Below are 13,242 nucleotides of genomic sequence, written 5' to 3'. Positions count from 1 at the left end.
GATCGGAAGCATTGCTCCAGCTAGCTGTTCCGATCACTTGATCTCACTGAATTAATTGTTCGCAATTAATCTGGACCTTGGTATTAGACTTAATGCACCTTGGGTGAAGGACATATTTCCTTCAATCTCCCACTTGTCATTCAGACAAGTGTGCATTCACATTCCTTTGTCACTTAATGTTACTTACTGAACATAAGGTAAGATCCAAGCCATCCTTATTAGGTCCAGAAGTGTTTCTCGGATTACAGAGTTCAACTGTGAAACTTTTGCAGAAGGTTAAGCCTAACCATTCTGAGCACGACCATGCATTTTACAGTATCTAACTCTCCGAGAGGCCTTGTTACACAACAACACCATATCCTATCAAAGATAGGAGGACCATCCATTCTTGCAATCTATGAACACTCACTTTGATTCATAGTACGCCTGATAACTGCTTTTATAGCCTCCTTTTACGGTGCGACGTTTAGCTAGCATCAAAGCGAACTAATTCTCAAACGAGCAGACATAATCGCTCATGTTCTGAGGAACGGTTTCTAATCACCATTAATGAGAACTACCTATGACATGACTTTAATCTCTTAAAGCGTTCTCATGGTCAATCCGATACAAGATCCAATAAGTATTTATGCAAAAGATTCTGACATCCAGTCACTCTAGTTCAAGAAACAGAACTAAGTAATCTACTTGCAATCTAATCTTCATTAGTCATTGGTCGTCCACCTTTCAATGACCTAGATTAGGGATCCTTTGTGACTTCAATATTCAAGTTCACTTATGGGTGTTTCTTTGTCGAAGAATCCATCTTGACATCCCATTTGAATGATTTGAATCACATGGACTTATAATTTAATTCTAAGCCACAATTAAATGAATATGAAATAATAAATTTCATAAATATGAAATGGTTAAACCAATTGTTTTAAACATAGATCTAACAGATGTTCTAAAACAATACTTAGAAAATCAAAGCCATTCTCCAACATGCTTGATTCTCATGGTTGCTACATGTGCGTTGTGTTTCACTTGTGGCAACGGTTTAGTCAATGGATCCGCGACGTTGTCGTCAGTTCCAACCTTGCAAATCTCAATTTTTTTTCTTTCAACGATATCTCGAAGTATATGAAATCGCCCTAGTACGTGCTTGGACTTCTGGTGGCTCCTAGGCTCCTTTGCCTGGGCAATGGATCCGCTATTGTCGCAATACAAAGCCACTGGTCCTTTAATGGAGGGGACAACACCAAGTTCTTCGATGAACTTCCGAATCCAAACAGCTTCCTTTGCTGCTTCTGAGGCAGCAATGTACTCAGCTTCAGTTGTAGAATCCGCAATAGTGCTTTGCTTAGCACTGTTCCAGCTTATTGCTCCGCCGTTGAGGCCTAACACAAACCCAGACTGTGATCTGAAATCATCTATGTCGGTTTGAAAGCTTGCGTCTGTATAGCCCTTAACAATCAACTCATCTGTACCACCATAAACCAGAAACTGATCCTTAGTCCTTTTCAGGTACTTTAGGATGTTCTTGGCAGCAGTCCAATGCGCCTCACCTGGTTCTGACTGGTACCTTCTCGTTGCACTGAGTGCGAACGAAACATCCGGCCTTGTACAAATCATAGCATACATGATGGATCCAATGGCCGAAGCGTATGGAGTTTCACTCATCTTTCTACGCTCATCAGATGTTTCGGGACACTGATTCTTGCTTAAATATGTGTCATGTGACATGGGTAGATGACTTCTCTTGGCTTCCATCATATTGAACCTAGCTAGCACTTTGTCAATGTAAGTGCTTTGGCTTAGTCCAATCATCCTCTTAGATCTATCCCTATAGATCTTGATACCCAATATGTACTGTGCCTCTCCTAAGTCCTTCATTGAGAAACACTTCCCGAGCCAAGTCTTTACAGACTCCAACATAGGAATGTCGTTTCCAATAAGCAGTATGTCATCAACATACAAGACTAGGAATGCAATTTTACTTCCACTGACCTTCTTGTATACACAAGATTCGTCCTGATTCTTGATGAAGCCAAACTTATTGACTGCTTCATCAAATCGTTTATCCCAACTCCTTGATGCCTGCTTTAGTCCGTAGATGGACTTCTTAAGCTTGCATACCTTTCCTTGGTTCTTTTGATCGACAAACCCCTCTGGCTGTGTCATAAACACAGTCTCTTCAAGAACACCATTCAAGAAGGCAGTTTTGACATCCATTTGCCATATTTCGTAGTCATGAAAAGCGGCAATCGCAAGGATTATCCGAATAGACTTAAGCATCGCGACTGGAGAAATGGTTTCATCGTAGTCAACGCCGTGAACTTGCCTGTAACATTTTGCTACCAATCTAGCCTTGTATATGTATACAATTCCATCTTTGTCTTTCTTCAACTTGAAGACCCATTTGCATCGGATAGGTGTGAACCCATCCGGCAAATCAACCAAATCCCAGACTTGATTTTCAAACATGGAGTCTATTTCAGATTGCATGGCCTCTAACCATTTAGTGGAGCTTGGGCTCGTCATAGCTTGCTTGTAAGTCATAGGTTCATCACTATCCAATATGAGAACGTCTAAGTTTTCAGTCAAGAGGACGCCTGTCCATCTGTCCGGCTGAAAAATAGTTATATTTGTCCTACGAGGGGCAACAACGTTTTGAGGAACTACTCCCACTGGCTCTTCTAAAGACCTTGGAGGTTCATCAACCTGAACTGCTTCTAAAGAGTTCAGAGTTCGTTGTTCGTCTCGAATCTCTTCGAGGTCTATTATTCTCCCACTTGTCAATTTTGAAATATGATTTCTTTCCAAAAAGACACCGTCACGAGCAACGAAAACCTTGTTGTCTGACTTGTTGTAGAAATAATACTCCATAGTTTCTTTTGGATACCCAACGAAGAAACATTTGTAAGATTTAGGTTGTAGCTTGTCCGAAATTAATCGCTTGACATATGCTTCGCAACCCCAAATCTTCAGAAAAGACAACTTTGGAAGTTTCCCAGTCCATAATTCGTATGGAGTCTTTTCAACAGCTTTTGACGGAGCATGATTCAGTGTGAATGCTGCAGTTTGCAACGCATGTCCCCAGAACTGTAAAGGAAGTTCGGCCTGACCAATCATTGACCTGACCATATCGAGTAAGGTCCTGTTTCTCCGTTCCGACACTCCATTCCATTGAGGTGTCCCCGGAGCAGTCAATTCAGAAATAATACCGCATTCTTTTAGATGGTCATCAAACTCGTGGCTAAGATATTCACCTCCTCGATCCAATCTTAGAGCTTTGGTTTTCTTGCCATGTTGATTCTGTACTTCATTTTGAAATTCTCTGAATTTCTCAAACGATTCAGACTTGTGCTTCATTAATTAAATATAGCCATATCTACTGAAGTCGTCTGAAAACGTTATGAAAGAGCTGAACTCACCTCTTGCTTTCGTACTCATAGGCCCACATACGTCCGTATGTATTAGCCCTGGTATTTCGCTTGCTCTTTCTCCCACCTTTAAGAAAGGTTGCTTTGTCATTTTGCCAAGTAAACAAGATTCGCATTGATCAATCTTCTCTAAGTCGAATGATTCTAGAATTCCTTTCTGTTGACGTAATTCCATGCGCTTTATGTTTATATGGCCTAATCGACAATGCCACAGAAATATGAGATCCGAATCACTAGTTTTAGCCTTTTTGGTATTTATGTTATAAATGTGTTTGCTCGTATCTAGCACATAAAGACCGTTTTCTTGTTGCGCTGAACCATAAAACATTCCATTCAAAGGAAAAGAACAACTATTGTCTTTAAATTGAAAACTAAAACCTTTAGAATCCAAACTTGAAACGGAAATGATGTTTCTGGTGATACTAGGAACATAGTAACAGTTTTCTAGTTCCAAAACAAACCCACTAGGCAAAGAAATAAAATAAGATCCTACGGCTAATGCAGCAATCCGTGCTCCATTTCCCACGCGTAGATCCATCTCGCCTTTATCAAGCTTTCTACTTCTCCTTAGTCCCTGCGAATTGGAACATAAGTGTGAGCCACAACCAGTATCTAATACCCAAGAAGTAGAATTTGCAAGATTGCAATGTATAACATATATACCTGAAGTAGAAGCAACGTTCCCGTTCTTCTCATCTTCCTTCTTCTTCAAGCAATCCCTCTTCCAATGCCCCTTCTTCTTGCAGTAAAAGCATTCAGAGTCGGCAGGAGAACGAGTCACCCTTTTCTGTTTACCAGAACTGGTGCCGTTTGACTTTGATGAGGGCGTAGCCTTGCCCTTACCCTTCTTGCCCTTATTCTTGCCTAATTTCTTGAAGTTCTTGCCCTTACGCACCATAAGCATATCGTGCTTGTTCTCTTGCTTGAGCGTCTTTTCAACGGTTTTCAGCATACCGTGAAGCTCAATAAGAGATTTCTCCATGTTGTTCATGTTGTAATTCAACTTGAACTGATCATAGCCATTATGAAGCGAATGGAGAATGATGTCAATAGCCATTTCATTTGAGACGTCAGAATCTAGAGCTCTCATGTTCTCAAAGAGTCCAATCATTTTAAGAACATGTGGGCTCACTGGTTCTCCTTTCTTGAGCTTGGTCTCAAGGATCAACCTCTGAGTCTCGAATCTTTCGATTCTGGCTTGGTCCTGGAACATTGTCTTCAACTCCGAGATGATTTGGTAAGCATCCGAGTTATGAACGTTTTCTGAAGTTCAGGACTCATGGATGCAAGCATCACACATTGACATCCCTGTTGGCCTGAATCCAACGATTAAGGGGAGCTTGAGTTACCTCAGGCCCAACCTCTTCCGGTAACTTTTCCTCAAGGACATATTCCTTTTCCTCATGCATAAGAACTATTTGTAAGTTCCTTTGCCTGTCGAGGAAATTGTTGCCATTCAACTTCTCTTTGTCGAGAATTGAACGCAGATTGAAAGTGTTGTTGTTTGCGGCCATTTGATTACTACAATCGCAAAGAATTTGCAATAAATAACCATTCATAAACTTCAATAACTTTGAAATAAAAGCAAAAACATGCAATCATTAAAGCTATTAAAGCATTTCATTCATGCAAAAGCAAAAACATGGTCCAAAATGAATGAAACGATTCCAAGACCCCAAAAGTCCTAAATCCTTAAGCAGCTTTAGCATGTCTTAAGTAGTTTAAGATTTTAGGTAAGCAAAACCTATTGCTAGTAATCTCCAAATTACTCTTGGTTAATAAACTAATGCCATAATTTATCCCATTGCCACAACATAATGCCATTGTGTTAGGTTATGATACATATGACAATACATAAATCATGCGGAAACAACCATTAAGCCAGGAATACATATTATTTACACATAATCATATAGCATAGTTTAGATGCATACTCTTTGTTGCGTGCCTTCCCTAGCTGCGCCCGAACCGAACAAGAACAAGTCTTTAGGACTCCAAGTGTCGTCCCTCCGTAGATAGTCCACAGCACGTCCGGATCCGCCTTAAGATTGACCAACTAGAATCGCCCTTAAGGTACTAGAATTTTCGGCACTCTTAGGTAAGAAATATGACTGAATTTTTCTCTCAAAACTCACTTTGAATACTTGAATTAATCTCTGAAAATATGTGACCCTAGGCACGTATTTATAGAGTTATAGAAAGGGAATTGGAATCCTAGTAGGATACGAATTAATTAAACTTAGATTCCTATAAGAACTCTAATTAATTAATTTATCCTTTTAGGAATAGGAATTTAATCATATACTAATTCTAATAGTTTTAGGAATCGTGCATGAACACAAACTCACACACACACACGGCAGCCACGAGGGCCGCCCATGCGTGCGTGCGAGCAGCAGCCCACGCAGCGAGGCCCATGGCCTTAGGCGCGCGCTGGGCCTGCCTTGCGGTGGGCCTGGGCGCTGCCTTGGCTGGGCGCGCGTTTGGCTTGCTGGGCGATGGCCCGACTTCGTGCTGGGACTTCGTTCGGCAGGCCTCGTCCGATGCTAATTCGTACGATACGCTTGCGATTAAATTCCCGGTTCCGGAATTCATTTCCGATACGAACAATATTTAATATTTCCGATTCCGGAATCAATTTCCGTTTCGAACAAATATCTAATATTTCCGTTTCCGGAATTATTTTCCGATTCCGATAATATTTCCGATTCTGACAATATTTCCGTTTCCGGCAATATTTCCGATTCTGGTAATATTTCCATTTCCGATAATATTTTCCGATACGTACCATGTTTCCGTTTCCGGCAACATCTACGACTTGGATAATATTTATATTTCCGATACGATCCATATTTCCGTTTCCGGCAATATCATCGTTTCCGGAGTATTCATTTCTTGCCTGTGACGATCTTAGCTCCCACTGAAACCAAGATCCGTCGATTCCGAATATCCATAGATGGAGTATCTAATGCCATTAAATACTTGATCCGTTTACGTACTATTTGTGTGACCCTATGGGTTCAGTCAAGAGTAAGCTGTGGATTAATATTATTAATTCCACTTGAACTGAAGCGGCCTTTAGCTAGGCATTCAGCTCACTTGATCTCACTGAATTATTAACTTGTTAATTAATACTGAACCGTATTTATTAGACTTAACATAGAATGCATACTTGGACCAAGGGCATTATTTCCTTCAGTCTCCCACTTGTCCTTAGGGACAAGTGTGCATTTCCTAATTCCTTTGTCGCTCGATGCTTGCTCTTGAACATAAGGTAAGAGTTGTCATCCTTATTATGTCCAGAGGTGTTCCTCGGTTTCAGAGTTCAACTGATCAAATAAACAGATAATCATAGCCTATGATTCATCCGAGCACGGCCATGCATTTCACAGTTTCTAGCTCTCCGAGTGGCCTTGTACAACTTTTAAGCATCTCATCCCGATTTATGGAAGGACAATCCCAATCTTGCGATCTTGAGATTAGACTTCGTTTGATAGGTGATTACCTGAGCGTTGCCTTTATAGCCTCCTTTTACGGTGCGACGGTTGGTCAACGTCAAAGCAACCAGTTCTCAAACAAGTAATCTCAAATCACTCAGGTATTGAGGATTTAGTGTCTAATAATTTAATGAAATTTACTTATGACAGATTTTCATCTCTTACAGTAAAGTTTCATAGGTCTTGTCCGATACTAGTCTTCCCAAAGTAAGTATCTATGCAAATGATTATGACATTGCCATGTCCACATAGTTCAAGAAACAGAACTACTAGTCATCTTGCATTCTAATCGTCTAACGTTTTCTATGCGTCCAATTTTATAGAAAACTCCGACTAGGGACCATTTTCAACCTTTGACATTCAAGTTCACTTGATAGACATTTCTTAGTCACAGGACTGGTCCTGACAGTCTATCTTGAATATATCGTCAAATTGAAGGGACTCATCATTTAATAAACCACAAATTAAATGGAAAAATGAATTCTTTTCATTTATTGTGAATGATTAACCAATAATGTTTTACAAAGATTTAAACTCTAAAACTTCAAAACATTAAACAGAGACATCAAAGCCATTCTCCAATATGCTTGATTCCCATAGCTGCAGTGTGCGAGTTGTGCTTCGCCTGCGGCAGAGGTTTAGTTAATGGATCTGATATGTTGTCATCAGTTCCAATTTTGCTTATCTCGACTTCTTTTCTTTCAACGAACTCTCGTAGAAGGTGAAATCTACGAAGTACATGCTTGACTCTCTGGTGGTGTCTAGGCTCTTTTGCCTGTGCAATAGCTCCGTTATTGTCACAATACAGGGCTATTGGTCCTTTAATGGAGGGGACTACACCAAGTTCACCTATGAACTTCCTTAGCCATATAGCTTCCTTTGCTGCTTCATGTGCAGCAATGTACTCCGCTTCAGTTGTAGAATCCGCAATGGTGCTTTGCTTAGCACTTTTCCAGCTTACTGCTCCTCCGTTGAGGCAGAAGACAAACCCAGACTGTGATCTGAAATCATCTTTTTCGGTTTGGAAACTTGCGTCCGTATAGCCTTTAACAATTAATTCATCATCTCCACCATAGACCAGGAAGTCATCTTTGTGCCTTTTCAGGTACTTCAGAATGTTCTTGGCAGCAGTCCAATGCGCCTCTCCTGGGTCTGACTGGTATCTGCTCGTAGCACTGAGTGCGTACGCAACATCCGGGCGTGTACATATCATAGCATACATTATTGAACCAATCAATGATGCATATGGAATCCCATTCATTCGTCTACGCTCATCAAGTGTTTTTGGGCACTGAGTCTTGCTTAGAGTCATTCCATGAGACATGGGTAGGTAGCCTCGCTTGGAGTCCGCCATCTTGAACCTATCACGCACCTTATTGATATAAGTGCTTTGACTAAGTCCAATCATCCTTTTAGATCTATCTCTGTAAATCTTGATGCCCAATATGTACTGTGCTTCTCCTAGATCCTTCATCGAAAAACATTTCCCAAGCCAAATCTTGACAGAATTCAACATAGGAATGTCATTTCCGATAAGCAATATGTCGTCGACATATAATACTAGGAAAGCAATTTTGCTCCCACTGACCTTCTTGTATACACAAGATTCGTCCGCGTTCTTGATGAAACCAAAGTCCTTGAGTGCTTCATCAAAACGTATATTCCAGCTCTTGGATGCCTGCTTCAATCCGTAGATTGATTTCTTTAGCTTGCATACCTTTTTAGCATTCTTTGGATCCTCAAAACCTTCAGGCTGTGTCATAAACACAGTTTCTGTTAAAACGCCGTTTAAGAAAGCAGTTTTGACATCCATCTGCCATATTTCGTAATCGTAATATGCAGCGATTGCTAACATTATCCGAATAGACTTTAGCATTGCAACTGGTGAAAAGGTTTCATCGCATTCCACACAGTGGACTTGCCTGTAACCTTTTGCAACCAATCTAGCTTTGAAAACTTCAAGTTTCCCATCCTTGTCCTTTTTCAGTTTGAAAACCCATTTGCTTCCAATGGCTTGGTAGCCATCTGGCAAATCGACCAAATCCCATACTTGGTTTTCAGACATGGAGTCTAATTCAGATTGCATGGCTTCTTGCCATTGCTTGGAGCTAGGGCTCGTCATAGCTTGTTTGTAAGTCGCAGGTTCATCACTTTCAAGTAATAGAACGTCATAGCTCTCGTTCGTCAAAATACCTAAGTACCTTTCCGGTTGAGATCTATATCTTTGCGATCTACGCGGGGTAACATTTCTAGATTGACCATGATTCTCACCAGATTCTTCTAAAGATCTCTGAGTTTCATCCTGAATGTCATCTTGAGCATTCTCTAGAGTTTGTTGTTCGACTCGAATTTCTTCGAGGTCTACTTTTCTCCCACTTGTCATTTTGGAAATGTGATCTTTCTCCAAAAAGACACCATCTCGAGCAACAAACACCTTGTTCTCAGATGTATTGTAGAAGTAATACCCCTTTGTTTCCTTTGGATAGCCCACAAGGATACATTTGTCAGATTTTGGATGAAGTTTGTCTGAAATTAATCGTTTGACGTATACTTCACATCCCCAAATCTTAAGAAAAGACACATTTGGAGGCTTTCCAAACCATAATTCGTATGGAGTCTTTTCGACAGCTTTAGAAGGAGCTCTATTTATAGTGAGTGCAGCTGTATTTAGTGCATGTCCCCAAAATTCTAATGGAAGTTCGGCCTGACCCATCATTGACCTGACCATGTCTAGCAAGGTTCTGTTCCTCCGTTCCGACACACCGTTCCATTGTGGTGTTCCAGGAGGAGTCAATTCTGATAGAATTCCACATTCTTTCAGATGGTCATCAAATTCATAGCTCAGATATTCACCGCCTCTATCAGACCGCAGTGCCTTAATCTTCTTGCCTAATTGATTCTCTACTTCACTCTGAAATTCCTTGAATTTTTCAAAGGATTCAGACTTATGCTTCATTAGGTAGACATAACCATACCTACTGAAGTCATCAGTGAAAGTGATAAAGTAGCTGAAACCACCTCTAGCATTTGTACTCATTGGTCCACATACATCTGTATGAATTAAACCCAATAGTTCATTTGCTCTTTCTCCAACTTTAGAGAAAGGTTGCTTTGTCATTTTGCCAAGTAAACATGATTCACATTTACCATAATCCTCTAAGTCAAATGGTTCTAGAATTCCTTCCTTTTGAAGTCTTTCTAAGCGTTTCAAGTTTATATGGCCTAATCGACAATGCCACAGATAGGTGAGATCTGAATCATCCTTTTTGGCCTTTTTGGTATTTATGTTATATACTTGTTTGTCGTGATCTAATAAATAAAGTCCATTGACTAATCTAGCAGATCCATAAAACATCTCTTTAAAATAAAACGAACAACTATTGTCTTTTATTAAAAAGGAAAATCCCTTAGCATCTAAGCAAGAAACTGAAATGATGTTTTTAGTAAGATTTGGAACATGGAAACAATCTTCCAGTTCCAAAACTAGCCCGGAGGGCAACGACAAATAGTAAGTTCCTACAGCTAATGCAGCAATCCGTGCTCCATTTCCCACTCGTAGGTCGACTTCACCCTTGCTTAACTTTCTACTTCTTCTTAGTCCCTGTGGATTGGAACATAAGTGTGAGCCACAACCTGTATCTAATACCCAAGAAGTTGAATTAGCAAGTATACAGTCTATAACGAAAATACCTGAAGATGGAACGACTGTTCCGTTCTTCTGATCTTCCTTTAGCTTCAAGCAATCTCTTTTCCAATGCCCCTTCTTCTTGCAGTAGAAGCATTCGGATTCAGAAGTGGGTTGACTGACCTTCCTCTTTACAGATTTGGCGCCAGTTTGCTTAGTTGGGCTGGCCTTGTTGCCACCTTTCTTAGCATTCCTCTTCTTTCCAGATTTCTTGAATTTGCCCCCACGCACTATAAGCACATCCTGCTTATCACTTTTGAGCATCTTTTCAGCGGTCTTTAGCATACCGTGAAGCTCAGTGAGCGTTTTGTCCAGACTATTCATACTGTAGTTCAGTTTGAACTGATCATACCCGCTATGAAGAGAATGGAGGATGGTGTCTATAGCCATTTCCTGAGAAAACTGCTGATCCAGCCGACTCATATTCTCAATGAGTCCAATCATTTTGAGAACATGTGGACTTACGGGCTCGCCTTTCTTAAGCTTGGTCTCAAGAATTTGCCTATGAGTCTCGAATCTTTCGACTCGAGCCAGATCTTGGAACATGTTCTTCAACTCACTGATGATTGTGAAAGCATCTGAGTTGATGAACGTTTTCTGCAGATCCGCACTCATGGTGGCGAGCATTAGACATTTCACATCCTTGTTGGCATCAATCCAACGATTGAGGGCTGCCTGAGTGACCCCGTCGCCTGCAGCTTCGGGCATCGCCTCATCTAGGACATACTCCTTTTCTTCCTGCATAAGAACTATTTGCAAGTTCCTTTGCCAGTCAAGGAAGTTTTTCCCGTTCAACTTCTCCTTTTCGAGAATTGATCGAATGTTGAATGAATTGTTGTTTGCCATATTAAAAACTACAATTGAAAAGAATAAACAAATAAATAACCATTCACAGTTTCTCTTAATAAACTTAAATTCTAGCATACATGCATAATTCAATGTTTATTAAGCATTTTATTCAAGTTATGTGTTCCGGCAGGTGTGAATAAAATGATTCCAAGATCCTAAAATCATTGAAGAACTAAGCACAGTTTGTCGACTTAATCCTAAAACATCTTAGGTAAGCAAAAGCCTTTTGCTAATAGTCTAGAAACTATTCTTGGTTGATAGGTACGTCTAAGAACTTATTAGGTAAACCTATCGATTTTGCCACGACATAAAAGGACTCCTTACTTATATCGTTGAGTTTCACCAAAACTAACATGTACTCACAATTATTTGTGTACCTTGCCCCTTTAGGACCAATAAGTAACACCTCGCTGAGCGAAAACTATTACTAGATTGATGTAAAGGATATCCAAGCAAGTGTATATTTTGGCATGGCACCTTTTAACTCAATTTTTAAGTTTGGAACTTAAGGCTCTTACTATGTTGGTTAGATTTTAAGTGAACTAAAATCCTTAATCATGCAACATAATCAAGCTTTTGATCTCATGCATTTTAAGACATATTTAAAAGCAATAAATAACTTAAAACATGCATAAGATAAATGTGATCTAGTATGGCCCGACTTCATCTTGAAGCTTTGACTTCAAAGTCTGTCTTGAAAATCTCCGTGGGAGGCACCATTTTCTTCAAATAGGATAAGCTATAACTAATTACAACTATTTGATGGTACGCAGACCATATTTGAATTGAAAAATAACTTTGGTACTTTAGACCAATTACATTCAAATTAATGGTACGCAGACCATATTTTCTATCCTATTTGGGCCATACTAGTCACTTCATAACCTGCAAAACAGTACATATACAATATATACCATTCACCCATTCATTATCATGAATGGCCCACATAGCTGGTTAGTAAAACATATTATGCATCACGTAAACATTTGTAGCAATTAATCAAGGGCACCAATAATCTACCAATTATTCAGTCCTTATTAATTCTAATCAAGTTGTTTTAACCTTAAGGATTTGTAGACCTAATCAAGAGTTTTATGACTAAAAGGGCTCCCACTCAAACCAATAAATTCATATGCTTTACTAATTTTAAACATAAAAATGTATTTCAAGTCTAACCGGAAACATACAAATTTAATTAAAATTTAAAGCTCATATAAATTTATAATTGAATCCAAAAGTTTAATTTAATTTCAGTCGTATTTAAATTAATTCATGATTTTAATTTTAGTAAAATAATTAGAATAAAAAAATTTATTATAATTACAATATTCAAAATTAAAATCCTAGATAATTATTTAAATTATTAATTTTAAAATTAATTAAAATTACGTAAACTGAAAATTTTCAAATTAAACATTCAAAACGATCCAATCGTAACGCAAACACCCTACGCATCGCACGCCCATGGGCCGCACGCACACAGCCATCGCTGGCCATGTGCGCGCAGCCCATGCGCTCGTCGCATAGCTGCTGCATCTACCATCGCAAGCCATCGCACACTTTGGTGCTCGTTGCGCGCGCTCCATCGCTCGCAGTGTGCGCGAGCCATTGCTCGCTGTGCGCGCGACATCGCTCGCTGTGCGCGCGAGCCATTGCTCGCTGTGCGCACGACATCGCTCGCTGTGCGCGCGACATCGCTCGCTGTGCGCGCGAGCCATTGCTCGCTTTGCGCGCGAGCCATTGCTCGCTGTGCGCGCGACATCGCTCGCTGTGCGCTCGAGCCATT

The sequence above is a fragment of the Spinacia oleracea genome, chromosome 4 (genome assembly GCF_020520425.1).
Source record: "Spinacia oleracea cultivar Varoflay chromosome 4, BTI_SOV_V1, whole genome shotgun sequence".
Taxonomy (NCBI): domain Eukaryota; kingdom Viridiplantae; phylum Streptophyta; class Magnoliopsida; order Caryophyllales; family Amaranthaceae; genus Spinacia; species Spinacia oleracea.
Note: the sequence above shows the minus strand (reverse complement) of the source record.